Source organism: Babylonia areolata, chromosome 10, assembly GCF_041734735.1.
Source record: "Babylonia areolata isolate BAREFJ2019XMU chromosome 10, ASM4173473v1, whole genome shotgun sequence".
In the NCBI taxonomy this organism is placed as follows: Eukaryota; Metazoa; Mollusca; class Gastropoda; order Neogastropoda; family Buccinidae; genus Babylonia; species Babylonia areolata.
The window spans coordinates 15,279,239-15,293,069 of NC_134885.1; the positions used below are offsets into that span (position 1 = coordinate 15,279,239).

Sequence of the window (13,831 nt, forward strand, 5' to 3'; positions counted from 1 at the left end):
TCATCATCGTCGGGGTGATTTAGAATCTTTTCGAGATTGGCATCGTTATCCCAGATAAATCCACCCGTGGGTAAAGCTTGTAACATCGCCCAACCATACAAGTTGTTCGCGTCGAGATACATGATATACGAATCCGTTTTTTCAGGCCTGTAATCTTTCATATACTTGTTATTAGCCTCCGCGTATCTTCTTACAGTCATACTGATTCCACCGTGTATTCCCGCCTCTATCATGTTATATTGTTCGATATCCGTCAACAGTTTGAGTTCTATTTCCGTACTCTTGAGTAAAGCATCCCAAGACATTCCGGGAAGCGTGTAATAATGAACAGGATCGAGATTATGAGTTCGCAAACACGTATTTCTAAAATTCTGGAACACATCGGCAAGTAACAGCACATCAGTGACTAAGTACAGATCGTTATAATCACCTAGATTCTTACATTTAAACTTCTTCCACACATTCTTGGCATGCTTGTGGTCACTTTCTGATATATCCGTGTTGTTAAGTTTACTAAAGAAATGACTTTTCTTTGGTAGTTTTGTATCTTCGTATTTACTCTAATCGGTAATATATTCGTACAGAAAGACTCCTTTTCTCGTAACGAGCTTGAACTCCTCCTCATCTGTGAAATGTTCGCGCGTTAAAAACTTCTTATCATCCGGAAGGTTCTTCGCAAGCTGGTCGAGACTCGAACTCAAGAATGCGAAACTATCTAAAAACTTCAACCTTCTCCAACTGAATGTGATGTACTTCTCTTTATTATTCGCGATACACGTAATTCTACCACCACCTTTGTTCGCGAGCTCCGAAATGATCGCGTGAGAGTCGCAACACAAATTCGTCGGGTTTTATTCTCAATTTAAGATTACACGATGCATGCGCGGCACCTCTATAGTTCCCTGTGATATGGTCATGATCTCTTACTTTATCATTTGCGAGTAGTTCCCCTCTACATATCCAACAAACTCGTTCGTTTTCAAACGATTCGTTATCTTTTTTGGTCACCTTTATTGGAACTGGTTTTTTCAATTCCTTGACAGTATGATAATATATTATTCGAAGTTTTTCGAGAAAATGACTGACCGCATTCTCACCACGAAATAGTTGCGGTTTGTACGCCCTTCCATCAGACCTAACATGCACAAACCCGTATGACGAGATGATGTGTTCGCTTTCTTTGATGGTATTATTCGAATCGGAATCGTCTTTTATTTCTTTACAAATCGCCTCAAAATCAGCATATATCACATCACTAACTTGCATTTGATTTTGAAAATTGGTAAATTTGATCATTTTTGTCTTCTCCGATGGCATCTCAACGCGAGAATAGTTCTTGTGGTTGATCTGCGCGCATCGCTTAATATGTTCTTCTAAAAGTTCTGATGATGTTGTACCTGTCAAGCAATACTCACAAAAGTACATTGCTGCTTTGTGTTTGTTTGTATTACTAAGTAGTCTGTTAAAGTTCTTAATATAAGTATAATGTTGTCCACCATTTTCATTTTCTATAATAAGAAGTTTAATACGCTCCATGTTGGCGGGTTGTTTTGATATTCTTGCACGTTCAATCGTTTTATTTTTTAAATAGTATACATTAATAGCAATATTATTTTGAGTCTCAATCTTTGTAATTTGTTTTATAGGTGTAGGAAAGTCAATATTTTCAAAATTTAACCCATCATCAGAAGGATAGGCAGAAGTTAAATTAGAATTCGTTTTTGTTGGAAACTTGTGTGCACGTAAACAATGTCTTATACATTAATCATCTTTATTTTTAATATTAATCACAGCTCTTTTATTTTTTAACCACTGTGGTGATTCAATAAAGGATCCTGGAGATGTAATAGAAACTCTATTCACCCATAAACTAAAGATTCTTTTAATGAACCATCCTGAACCTTCATTTGTAAAATTTTCTATTTTTAACAAAATATGTTTTATTTGTTTTTCAATATCTTGATCATCAACAACATCAATAATACTTTGATATTCCGATCGAAATACAGCTACAGTAGTATCATCATTTTTAATCTGAGCAAACTCCACCGTTAAAACAATATTTTGTTTGGTCAGTGGAATAGCTCTTTGGTTAATAGTGTCCACTTTACTCATCATAAACGAAAGCGGATCTATTTCATTTGGAAGAGCCGCAAGTTTATAATTTTTAATAATACTACCAAACTCCTCCGTGGATTCAGCTTTATGTTGTAGTTTACGTATAATTTTAATAAGTTCATCTTTTTTCATTCTACTAAAACCATGAATTTTGAGCTTTCGTGCAATATCTTTAAGCGTAGCATTAGTCTCCCCCTCCAAAGCATCAAACCCCAGTGCTTTAATCAACTCAGTTTTATTCATAGATTCATGATTAGGAATCTCTTTTTTAGAAGCAAGATCACGGTAATACTTTTCAGAATATCGTTGCGCCATTTTTACTCTCAATATGTTCTATATATAATCTTTTCTCTAATAGGATTTCACAAGCTGATCAATCTCTGAATCCAATGATAACTCCACCAAAGGGTGGAATATACCTGTTACAATTAAGAAAATGAATGCAAGGAAAGAATTATCATGACGTGCGTGGTTAGCAAAGTCTTGGTACGATGACGTAGGGCTGATAGGAAAACACGTCATTGAAAGGTCATTGCTATAGGAACCACATCATAAAACGGCGTTGAGTCGATCAGCGATTTCAATGAGCGAACGACGCTTCAGCCCAGACAGCAGGGAAAAACGGTTTCTTCACCGCTCGCAGCGAAGTCCAGAATATTTCAAGTCATCAACCGAGCGACTGATAATTCTACCTGCCAGAAGGAAAGGCTTATGGGCGCGTGGGTATGGACAGGGCAGAAAAGTTGAAGGAAGTTCGATTCGTGGAATGCGGGGCCGGGGTGCAGTCAAGAGTTTGTTAATTGGAAAGTTCTAGGTTAGAACACGAGTGTGTGTTGAAGTTTAGTACCCAGTGTTAGATTAGAAGAAAAGGGACAGTAATATTGAGTGTTCGTATGAGATTTTCATCGATGGAAAATTGATGTCCAATAGAAAAGAGAACCTTGGAACAAACCTGTGAGTTGGAAGCTAGTTCGTATATTGTTTTTTTTTCATTTGAGAATTAAAACTTTGTCTTCGTTTGAACTTTAAGAACTGGTGTACTTATGGTTACTGTGGATGAAGCGTCTGACACTTAAAAAATCAACGAACCTGGAAGATTTGTTATTACATTGCTACATCTGCCTGTCAGCTTTGTTGAGTAGTGTGTTAATAGCTTATCTTCCCATTATTCAAGTTAAGCTTCGTAACAATACCCTCTAGAATAGGCTTCAAAAGGGTCAATTTCATCATCATCATCAGAAGCATAATCCTCATCCTCAGAGTCGCTTGAATGTTCTCCACAATCGGGTATAGGATCAATCTTTTTCTCCACGGGAGGAGGCTTCTCTTTTTTATACTTACATGTACAACAAATAGCATACTTCGTGCGTACATAAAGGTTGCATTTTAAACGAAGTACTGGAAGTGGCATTCCTTTTCTATGGCATTTAATATGATCTTTGCAATAGAGTCCCATGCAAGGTCGGCCGCATACTCCACTTGTTTTAACTTTGGGGTACTCGCAAATGTTATGCGGAAAAGGCATTTTTTCTATATTTACAATATAATGTATTTCTCTAAAAGGGTGATCACAAGCCATGCGCGCGGGTGGGAAGATCTGCGAGGCAGGCTGTGCGCGCGGGCGGGACCACACTCTTAGCTATTGATCCCGTCCCAACTCGGGCCACACACGCCGAGTGGTCGCTAGCTTGAAATGAAATGAAATTATGGTGCTTAGAGCCTCGCCGACCACTAAGGCCATCTCAAGGCTATCGCCGCGTCAATTACTGCTACAAGGCTAAAAAAAAAACAACCAATTAAAACGAGTCACCACTTCAAACTTTCCACTCCAAAGTTAAAAAAAAAACTTCCATAGTTTAAAACCTTCAAATCTGGTTAAAAAGGTTCACTTCTTTTAAGAAGTCCATCAGTGCCCACGGAGGGACATCACGAAACAAAGTCTTCAAAGAAACCGCCGTGTAATGTCTGCGTCTAACGTCATGCAGATCCCAACAGTCAAGGAGCACGTGTTTCACGGTGAGAGGCTCGTCACAGGGAACGCATCGAGGGGCCTCCTCCCCCTTCAACAAGTAAGAATGAGTAAAAAAAGTGTGCCCCGTACGCAGTCTGCACAGCACAGATTCCTCCTTTCTGTTCTTCACCCCCGAAGGGAGGGTCTCCCCCAGGTCCGGACGGATCTGGAAGAGCTTGTTGTCCATCTGGGTGTTCCACTTCTCTTGCCAAAGATCCTTAACGTAAGTATTGACCTTCCGCTTCATGTCTGTATAGGGTACCAAGGATCTGGACAATTCTTTCTTTACAGCGTTCCTGGCCAGCAGGTCCGCCCTTTCGTTACCACGAATGCCAACATGTCCGGGAACCCAGGCCAACACAACCTCGTATCCTTTCTTCGTTGCGAGAGTAAAAGTTTCATAAAATTCCAGCAGTTTGGGATGAGTGATATTCCTGCAGGCGATCGCCTCCAGGGCTGATAAGGAGTCGGAAAAGATCATGAATCTCTTCTGTTTGGAAGAGAGAACCATTTTTAACACCAGGACCAGTGCGGTCAGTTCCGCGGTGTATACCGAGCTGTCAGACAGGATGTGTTCCGTTGAGGGCCGGTCAGGAAAGGCGGGACAGAACGCAGATGCGGCGACTCCGTCCTCTGACTTGGAACCGTCAGTGAAGATGCCTTGAAAGGTGGGGAATTTGTGGCACAGTTCCGAAAAGTAGGTTCTGTAGGCCAGAGAACTGGTGGTGTCCTTACGGTACGAGGCCAGATCGAATCGGACCTCAGGTGTTGTAAAGGTCCACGGGGGGCTGTCAGGGAACTTAGAGAAATCTGAGATGCCACCGACATCCAGATCGGCATTTTCCAAGTGCGACTGAATGCGGAGTCCGAGAGGAGGTATGCAGTTTGGGTTGTCTGTAAATTTCTTATCGAAAGGGTTGTTGAATACAGCGTCGTAAGCAGGGTTTGTAGGTTCCGAAAACAATTTCAAATAATAGTTCAGGGTCAGCTTCAGTCTGCGGTTGGAAAGAGGCGGTTCCCCCGCCTCTGCGTACAGGCTGTGCACAGGGGTGGTGCGGAAAGCACCTAAGCTGAGACGGAGCCCTTGGTGGTGTACAGGGTCCAACAGTTTCAGGTAGGACGGTCTGGCCGAGCCGTATACGACACTTCCATAATCCAGTTTGGACCGGACCAGGGCTCTGTAGAGGTGCAAGAGAGTCCTCTTATCAGCACCCCAGTTCGTGTGTGCCACAACTCGGATGATGTTCAGGGCTTTTAGGCAAGATATTTTCAGCTGTTTAATGTGGCTGAGAAAATTCAGCTTCTGATCGAAGACGACCCCTAGAAATCTGGCTTCCTTCACCGCCGGGATGGTGGATGTTCCCAGACGGATTTCAGGGTCCTGATAGAATTGGCGAAAATTATGAAAGTGGATGCATTCAGTTTTGGAGGACGAAAATGTGAAGCCATTCTCCTCTGCCCAACACTGGATTTTGTTGACGCAGAGCTGAAGCCGTCGCTGGATGCTGGCGTACGTGCTGCCGGTTGCATATAAGGCAAAATCATCCACGAACAGCGAGCTGTCCGATCCTTTCTGAACGGATTGAACGATGTCATTAATTTTGATGCTGAACAGAGCCGGCGACAGGATTCTCCCCTGCGGGACACCAAGCTCCTGCTCGTGAATGTCGGACAGGGTGGTGCCGACTCTCACCTGGAATTGTCTGTCTTGTAAAAAATTGTGGATAAACTGAGGCAGGTGTCCTCGGAAGCCGAGCTTGTGCAAGTCGGAAAGAATACCAAATTTCCACGTGGTATCGTAAGCTTTCTCCAGGTCAAAAAATATGGCCACCACATGTTGTTTGTTGACGAAAGCATTTCTTATCGTGGTTTCCAGACGAACCAGATGGTCAACGGTAGAGCGATGCTTGCGGAAACCGCACTGTTCCTTTGCCAGAAGGCCGTCGGTCTCTAGTTTCCACATCAGTCTACCGTTGACCATCTTCTCCATCAGTTTGCAGACGCAGCTGGTCAGTGCAATTGGGCGGTAGTTGGAGGGGTTCGAGGGGTCTTTTCCCGGTTTCGGCAGCGGGATTATGAGGGCTTTCCGCCAGGAGGGTGGAAAGAAGCCTGTGACCCAGATGTGGTTATAAACTTTAAGCAGGGTGTCCAGACAGGTTTGGGGAAGGTGCTTTAGGAGTTTATAATGGACTTCGTCCATTCCTGGACAGGAATCCGTACAGGTCTGAAGGGCAGATTTAAGTTCGTTCATTGTGAAAGGAAGGTTGTAATTCTCTGTGTTGTCGGAAAAGAAGTTACATGGTGTTTTTTCTGACAGGTTTTTTGTTTTAAGAAAGCGAGCAGATTTGTTAGCAGATCTCGAGTTCTGTTCTATTGTGGAGGCAAGCAAATTGGCAACTGCTTTCTTCTCTGTGACCAGAGCGTCTGAAAGTTTAAGATGGTGGAAGGTCGGGCATGCGTTTTTGCCCTTAATTCTTTTTAAAACCCTCCACACTTTCTTCTTGGGTGTGTTGGAGGTTAAGGAAGAGCAGAAATCTCTCCAAGACTTCCTCTGGCTCTTTTTAAAAACATACCTGGCTTTCGCCCTCAGCTGTTGATGGGTTCGAACGCTATCGGACTCCGGTCTCCGAAAGACGCGTCGCTGCGCTCTCTTCCGAGACTTGCGGGCCTCCCGACATTCCGCGTTGAACCAGGGCGTTCTAGGGACCTGAGGCTTGGAGGTAGACGATGGGACTGCTGCTTTGGCGCAATCTAAAACGATCCGAGTCAGAGCGTCAGCAGGGTCCTTGCTTTTCAATACTGTTTCTTCCTGCAGCTCCGCTCTTATCTTGGTGGTAAAAAAACTCCAGTCTGCTTTGTCGTAGTACAGGCGGTCAGGCAGAGAGTCACCTTCTCCATCTGTGGGGCGGAGGACGACAGGAAAGTGGTCACTCCCGTGCAGATCGTCGTGCACTTTCCACTCGTAGTCCAGGACCAACGATGGATCGCAGACCGACAGATCTAAACACGAGAGCTTTCCAGAGGACAGATGCAGGTAAGTGGGAGACTTGTCGTTAAGACAGCACAAGTCCATGTCAGAGAGAAGGTTTTCTAAGAGAAGACCTCGGGCTGATGTCATCTCACTTCCCCAGAGCGGGGAGTGTCCGTTGAAGTCGCCCAACAGTAAAAACGGACGTGGGAGCTGGTCGACCAGGTTCATGAGGTCCTGCCTCAGAACACGGACGGAAGGGGGAAGGTAGAGAGAGCAGACAGTGATGGTTTTCTCGAGCGTGACTCTGACTGCCACCGCCTGTAAAGGGGTGCTTAAAAGAACTGTACTGTATAAAAGGGACTTTCGAATAAAAAGAGCGACACCTCCCGTCAACCCCTCTTGCTTCGGTTGAGCGGGTTTAAAAATGGAGTTAAAACCAGAGAGAGATAAAACCTTGCCATCTCTTTGCAGAGTCTCCTGCAGTGCCAGCACTGAAGGTTTCAAAGCACGACAAAGCAGCTGGAGTTCCTGGAAGTTGGCATAGAATCCCCGGATATTCCAGTGGATCACTGCCATTAAAAAGGTTTTTTTTAAAAAAAAATAAAGCAGCAGCCTATTCCATCGCTACCCCCCTGCTCCTCCACTTGCGGTGGCTCAAGGTCCGCCAGGATGGAATATTTGTTCTTTGACATAAATTTTTCGGGTTCCGACCGGGTCGGAATATCCACCACCTCGGCCCCTCCCGATCCCGCCGTGGCCGCAGCCCTCCCCTCCTTGGGTTTTGGAGGTGCGGGGGGCTTCCGGCCACTTCCGCCAGTCCGAGGGCCAGGCAGACGAGAGGCGGGGCGAGGGGGGCCGGGGGGTGGGGTGGGGCGGGAGGCGGACAACGTGCCTCCGCCCGAGGCTTTTCTCTCCCGCCCGGCAGCCCCTGAGGACTGCCGCGCAGGATGGGAAGGGGTGGACACAGCGCCTCCACCCAAGGCCAACGGTTCCGACGAGGCGGTTAAGTCGTCCGTCTGCGTTCCTGTGGACGTCGTCTGGACCGCGACGTCCACCGTCCCGGATCTGACGACAGAGGCATACGACGTCCTAGGCGACGCGGCCTCCACCTGTTTCCTTGCCTCAAAGAAGGAAATTTTCTGTTCTGTCTTGACTTTCTGAATTTGTTTTTCTTTCTTCCAGGCGGGGCAGTCCTTCGATGAGGACGGGTGGCCACCTCCGCAGTTCGCACACAGGGCTGCACTGACGCAATCGCCCTGGTGCGCCGTCTTCGAACAGGTGCCACACGCCTCTTCCTCCTTACATCTGTCTCTCACGTGTCCGAATTTCTGACACTTAAAGCATCTCAGAGGGGACGGTACGTACAGGCTGACATTAACTAGCAGGTATCCGACCCGAATGTCCTTGGGGACATCCGGGCAGCAGAAGGTGAGGAAGAAAGTGTTGGTCGGGACTCTGTCCGACCCCTTCCTCACCGTCACCCTGTACACATCGGTCACTCCCTGAGAGGACAGTTCGCTCTTGATCTCGGCCTCAGACACACCTTTCAACTCCGGGCATCTGATGACTCCCTTTGAGCAGTTGAGACCTTTGTGAGGGGAAATCTTCACTGCCCTATCCACGAAAGTGGTCGCCTTGAGAAGGAGCTGTGTCTGTCTTTTGGATTCTGTCTGTACTAAAAACGCTCCGCTCCTCAGCCTCTTGATGGATCTGAGCGATCCTGCCAGACACTGAAAGCCCTTCTGGACAGCGAAGGGGCTGAGAACCGACAAGGGCTTGTCGTCATCAGCGCCCTCCATCACCAGCCACGATGGCCAAAAACCAGAGGTCTCGACGACCTCCGACTCAGAGTCTGAGTCGTCCGTTCCCTGTCGTCGTCTTTTTCCGAGTTTGGGGGTGTGTATTTGTTTAGGATTCATGTTGAAAGAAAAATGTGAATTCATCCCTCCCTTACCCACCCACCATGGGGTCCAACTTAGGGGCCAGGGTCAAGGGAACACCAGCTTGACCCCTTCCAGGTTTCAGGAGGGATATACAACCAGCAGCCCAGCTCCAACGTGCTCCCCCCCGATCATGCCCAGCTCCCGGGGACAGAGAGCCGAGCACTACGGGGGTTACCTTCGTCAGCCACTAAACTGCCAGTCTTGACCCAGCCCCACGAAGGGGTAGCCGATTGACACACACGGGCCAATGTGTGCCGCCTGTCTTAGGAGAGGTCCGAGCCAAAGGGATGTGTTGAGAGCAGCGTGCTCTCTCAATCCCCAGGATCTCATTCCCCTCCATCACAGGTCGCGCCGCACGGCAAACACGGCGGGCCTAAAGAAGGCCGCAGAGAAAAAAGAATGTGGAAAAGAAGGCTTGATGGGGAGCTGAGGACAGAAAAGAGGCGGTAAAAAGAAGAACAAAGAATAGCGAAAGGGACAGTGGGTCACGTTTAGTTTGGGCCTCACTCACGACCTGTTCGGCATGGGAAGCCCTATCAGGGGCATCAGTACAAAACCACCACTTATTCAGCCCTAACAGCTACGATGGCTATGTAGGCTGTCAATTAAGACCTGGGACCAGAGCACCAAACCCCAAGAAGCACTGATGCCCCCGCCGACATAGCTCGCTCGATCACTGGCCACTAAGCCTCCCGACCACGACAAGGTAGTGACCCTCCCGGGAGTGGGTCAGGAGAACACCAGCCTGACCCCCTCCAGGTTTCGGGAGGGGTCGCTAGCTTGCCAGCACGCACACACACACGCGGGGAACGGGGCGACCGTTTCGCTCTCCATACACATATTTAAGGATCGCGCGTACTCAAACTAACTAGGTCAAACGTTCATATGTGAACAGTTGACCCACTTGATACCATCCAAAAAGCTAACTAGGTCAAACGTTCATATGTGAACGGTTGACCCACTTGATACCTCCTCTCTTATGAACCAGAACCCCCATGACCATTTGGCTCTCCATACACATATTTAACCATCATTTTTTTTATCTAGTGATTTGGCTCTCCATACACCTTTTTAAGCCGAAAAAAAACGATTGCGCGGGTTTTTCGTTTTTATGGTTTAAGGCGTTGTTGCGCCTTATGGGCGCTTAAATCCGGATCGCGCGGGTTTTTCGTTTTTATGGTTTAAGGCGTTGTTGTGCCTTATGGGCGCTTAAATCCGTTACATATAGAACCCCCATCCCTTATACTACTTTGGAGTCTAATAGATATTTGGGAAGACCGACCAAAAGAGGGTTACAGTAATCCAACCTTCAGAGAACCAGAGAGCATACAAGTGTCTTGGTTGCATCGGTTGAGAGATAGTGGCGGATAGAGCTGATTCTACGCAGTTCCAATTAGGCAATTTGTCTTAATTTGGCCTCATATTCATGTCAATCCAAGACCAAACGCACAAACATTAAGTGACTAACACACAAACATACAACCACGACTTATAACCATTTTATATATATATATATATATATTACTGTCAGATTATCAGTGTGCTATTTTCTTTGTACAGGTCGATTATTTTCACTTTTCAGTTGACAGTGTGATATCATTACAGTGTAATTTCTTTGTACTACATTTTCTTTCCACTGGCCCTGAGTATTTTCAGTAGACTTATAGTGTGATACAATTAAACTAATACCAATAGTATACAATACTTTTCCTACTCAGCTAGTTAAGGCATGTAAAAGAATCCATAGCAAGAAAAAGTCCCCGCTGGCAAATATCTACCAGAAAAAATCTCTCTCTCATAATTGACGTATCACTTACCACTGCTGCTGACTGGAGGAAAGAGCAGAAGAGTTCTCCAATGGCAGACTGATCTGTCCTGCTCCTTCCCATTTTCATGGTCTGATGTCTTCTGGGTATCATTCTGATGACTGTGCAGCTGAAGTTTTTGTTTCCTGGGTATTGTTTCCTCATGAATTCATAAGTCTGTGTCCCTCTGTTCAGGTTCTGAAACACAAAGAATAAAGGTCTAATGAAACAAGCAAGCATAAAAGGACATTTATTTATTCATTCATTATCACATATTTTAGACTTGGACAGATAACACACTCTCACAAGCGTGTTCTTCACCACCACCCTATCTAATCCATCTAACTCAAACACACACACACACACACACACACACACACACACACCTTTTGTCTTAATTTGGCCTTACATTTACGCCAACACCATACGCAGAAACAAATACTATGTGACTAACACTCACTAAATGACCAACACCACTGCCCTATCTAGGGGGTGCACGGGAGGGGTAGTACCTCTAGAGGGGGGGCTTGTGACACTCTTCCGGGAGTGGTTCATCCTCTGTTGGTCCCCACCGGCACCCAGCTCTCACCTATGGGTCCTAGAAGCTGCTAGCATGCGGCAGCGCCCAACCCCCGGGCAATGGCTTTGACAGGTTGGCTAAACTAGGTGAGGGTAGCTGACGGGTTTCAAACCCACGGTAAGTTAGGGCTTGTCTACCCAAGCATGTGAAGACTGGATCCAGCGGACTCTGCGGAAGAAACTTTCATGGTTCAACAAAGAGGAAGGCAGTTGCAGCAGAGCACTGCGGAGTGCTGAGGGCAGGATGAGGCACATAGGACATCGTGGTCATCCACTGCATCCGTTTCCATCTCCAGTCGTCTTGACCTCGTCTTGCCACTGGATACAGAGGGTCTCGGACAAGAGAGTGAGGTCGACGGTGCGCAACTCTTCCTCACTATGAACAAAGTCATCGCGCAAGTCATCAGTCATCCTTCATCCCATACCATCATTTTCCCCAAGCCCTGTGGCGACAGGCGAGCGACGAAGCGACAGGTGTGGGTACACTGGCAGTCGTAGCCATGGACCTGCACACAAGCAGATCAGGCCATAGGGTCGTTTTTCACCGACTGGAGCAGCAGTGGAGATCGGCAGCCCCCTGAGCGACTGAGCAGCCCTCTTCAGGACAGCACTGCTCACCTCCATGGCATGAGGAAGGGGCTAGAAAAGGTGCCCTAAACATTGCCTGCTCCACACCACCCTAGTCAGCATACCGCGGCTGATGGGGACCCTACTCAAGCGGTCGATACACAAAGGAAAGAAAGAAGAAAACAAGGAGCACCCCATTGACCATTGCCACATGGAACATGCGTACGCTTCTGGACAGAGGTGACTCAGCCAGACCACAGAGACACACAGCACTCATTGCGAGTGAACTAGCCAGGTACAACATCGGCATCGCTGCCTTAAGTGAGGCCAGACTGACAGAAGAAGGCGAACTCTGTGAGCGAGGCGCAGGCTACACCTTCTTCTGGAGTAGTCGGGGACCTGAGGAGAGACATGAGGCTGGAATTGGCTTTGCAGTGAAGACAACCCTCGTTGGCAAGCTGGCTGGCCCCCCGAAAGGAGTGAACGATCGCCTGATGACGATGAAACTCCCTTTATACAATGGGAAGAAGTTTACCACCATTGTCAGCACCTGCGCGCCCACCATGACCAACCCGAATGAGATCAAGGACAAGTTCTACGAGGACCTGAACGCTGTCATCACCACTGTTCCCAACACAGACAAGCTCATCATTCTTGGTGACTTTAACGCAAGAGTTGGCTGTGACAGCACCTCCTGGGAAGGCGTGATTGGGAAGCATGGGGTTGGTAACTTAACAGCAATGGCCAACTACTTCTCCAGACATGTGCTGAGCACGACCTTCTTATCACAAACACTGTCTTCTGCCTCCCTACCCATAACAGGATGTCATGGATGCATCCTCGCTCAGGGCATTGGCATCTCATCGACTTTGTCATCGTCAGGAAGAGGGACAGGCAGGACACACGAGTCACGAGGGCCATGTGTGGCGGCGAGTGCTGGACAGACCACCGCCTTATCGTCTCCAAGCTCAACCTCCGCATCCAGCCCAAGAGACGGCCTCAGGGCATGAAAGCACCCAAACGCCTGAATGTCAACAAGCTGGAGCTAGGCAACATCAAGCAGAGCTTTGCTGACACCCTGGAGGAACGCCTTGAGTCCACCGTGCTGGACAACCAGAATGTGGAGGCAGCATGGGGCGCACTGCATGAGACGGTGTACAACACTGCCATGGAGTGCCTGGGGCCTTCTGCCAGGAAGCACAAAGACTGGCTTGATGAGAACACTGAGATCAAGCAGCTGCTAGAAGACAAACGCCAAGCCTACAGAGCCCACATTGAAGATCCCAAGTCACAGTCAAAGAAAGACATACTGAAGAGCGCACGCAGCACCATCCAGCTGAAGCTGCGGCAGATGCAGGATTCCTGGTTGAACAACAAAGCTGATGAGATCCAGGGCTTTGCAGACAGGAACGACATGAAGAACTTCTATAACGGCCTGAAAGAAGTCTACGGTCCCACCACCTCCGGATCTGCTCCACTCCTCAGTGCTGATGGTTTTACCCTGATCACTGACAAAGACGGGATCCTTGAGAGATGGGCTGAACACTCTGACAGCATACTGAACCGCCCTTCCACCATCAATGATGAAGCCATCGACCGACTCCCCCAGGTGCCAGTCAGTGAGTCGTTGGATGCCATTCCAACTTTGGAGGAGACCCAGAAAGCTATCCATCTGCTATCCAATGACAAAGCCCCTGGCTCAGACTCCATTCCAGCTGAGGTCTACAAAGAAGGTGGTATGGCGCTGACTGAGAAGCTTCATCAGCTGTTCCAGCTCATCTGGCAGCATGAGGCAGTTCCACAGGACTTCAAAGACGCTTCCATCATACACCTGTAC

At 47.5% G+C, this 13,831-nt stretch overlaps 1 protein-coding gene across 5 annotated transcripts in view; it reads right to left on the bottom strand.

Annotated features, from left to right (window-relative positions):
• The window catches only part of LOC143286821 (SH3 domain-containing YSC84-like protein 1), a 197,010-nt gene that overhangs the window by 38,689 nt on the left and 144,490 nt on the right, over positions 1 to 13,831 (bottom strand). For 3 of the 5 annotated variants that reach the window (XR_013055859.1, XR_013055858.1, XR_013055860.1), the window contains one exon: positions 10,861 to 11,046. The exons of the other annotated variants lie outside the window; for them this stretch is intronic. The gene's annotated coding sequence lies outside the window, so the exon portion shown is untranslated. The remainder of the gene's footprint in view (positions 1 to 10,860; positions 11,047 to 13,831) is intronic. 5 annotated transcript variants of the gene reach the window in all.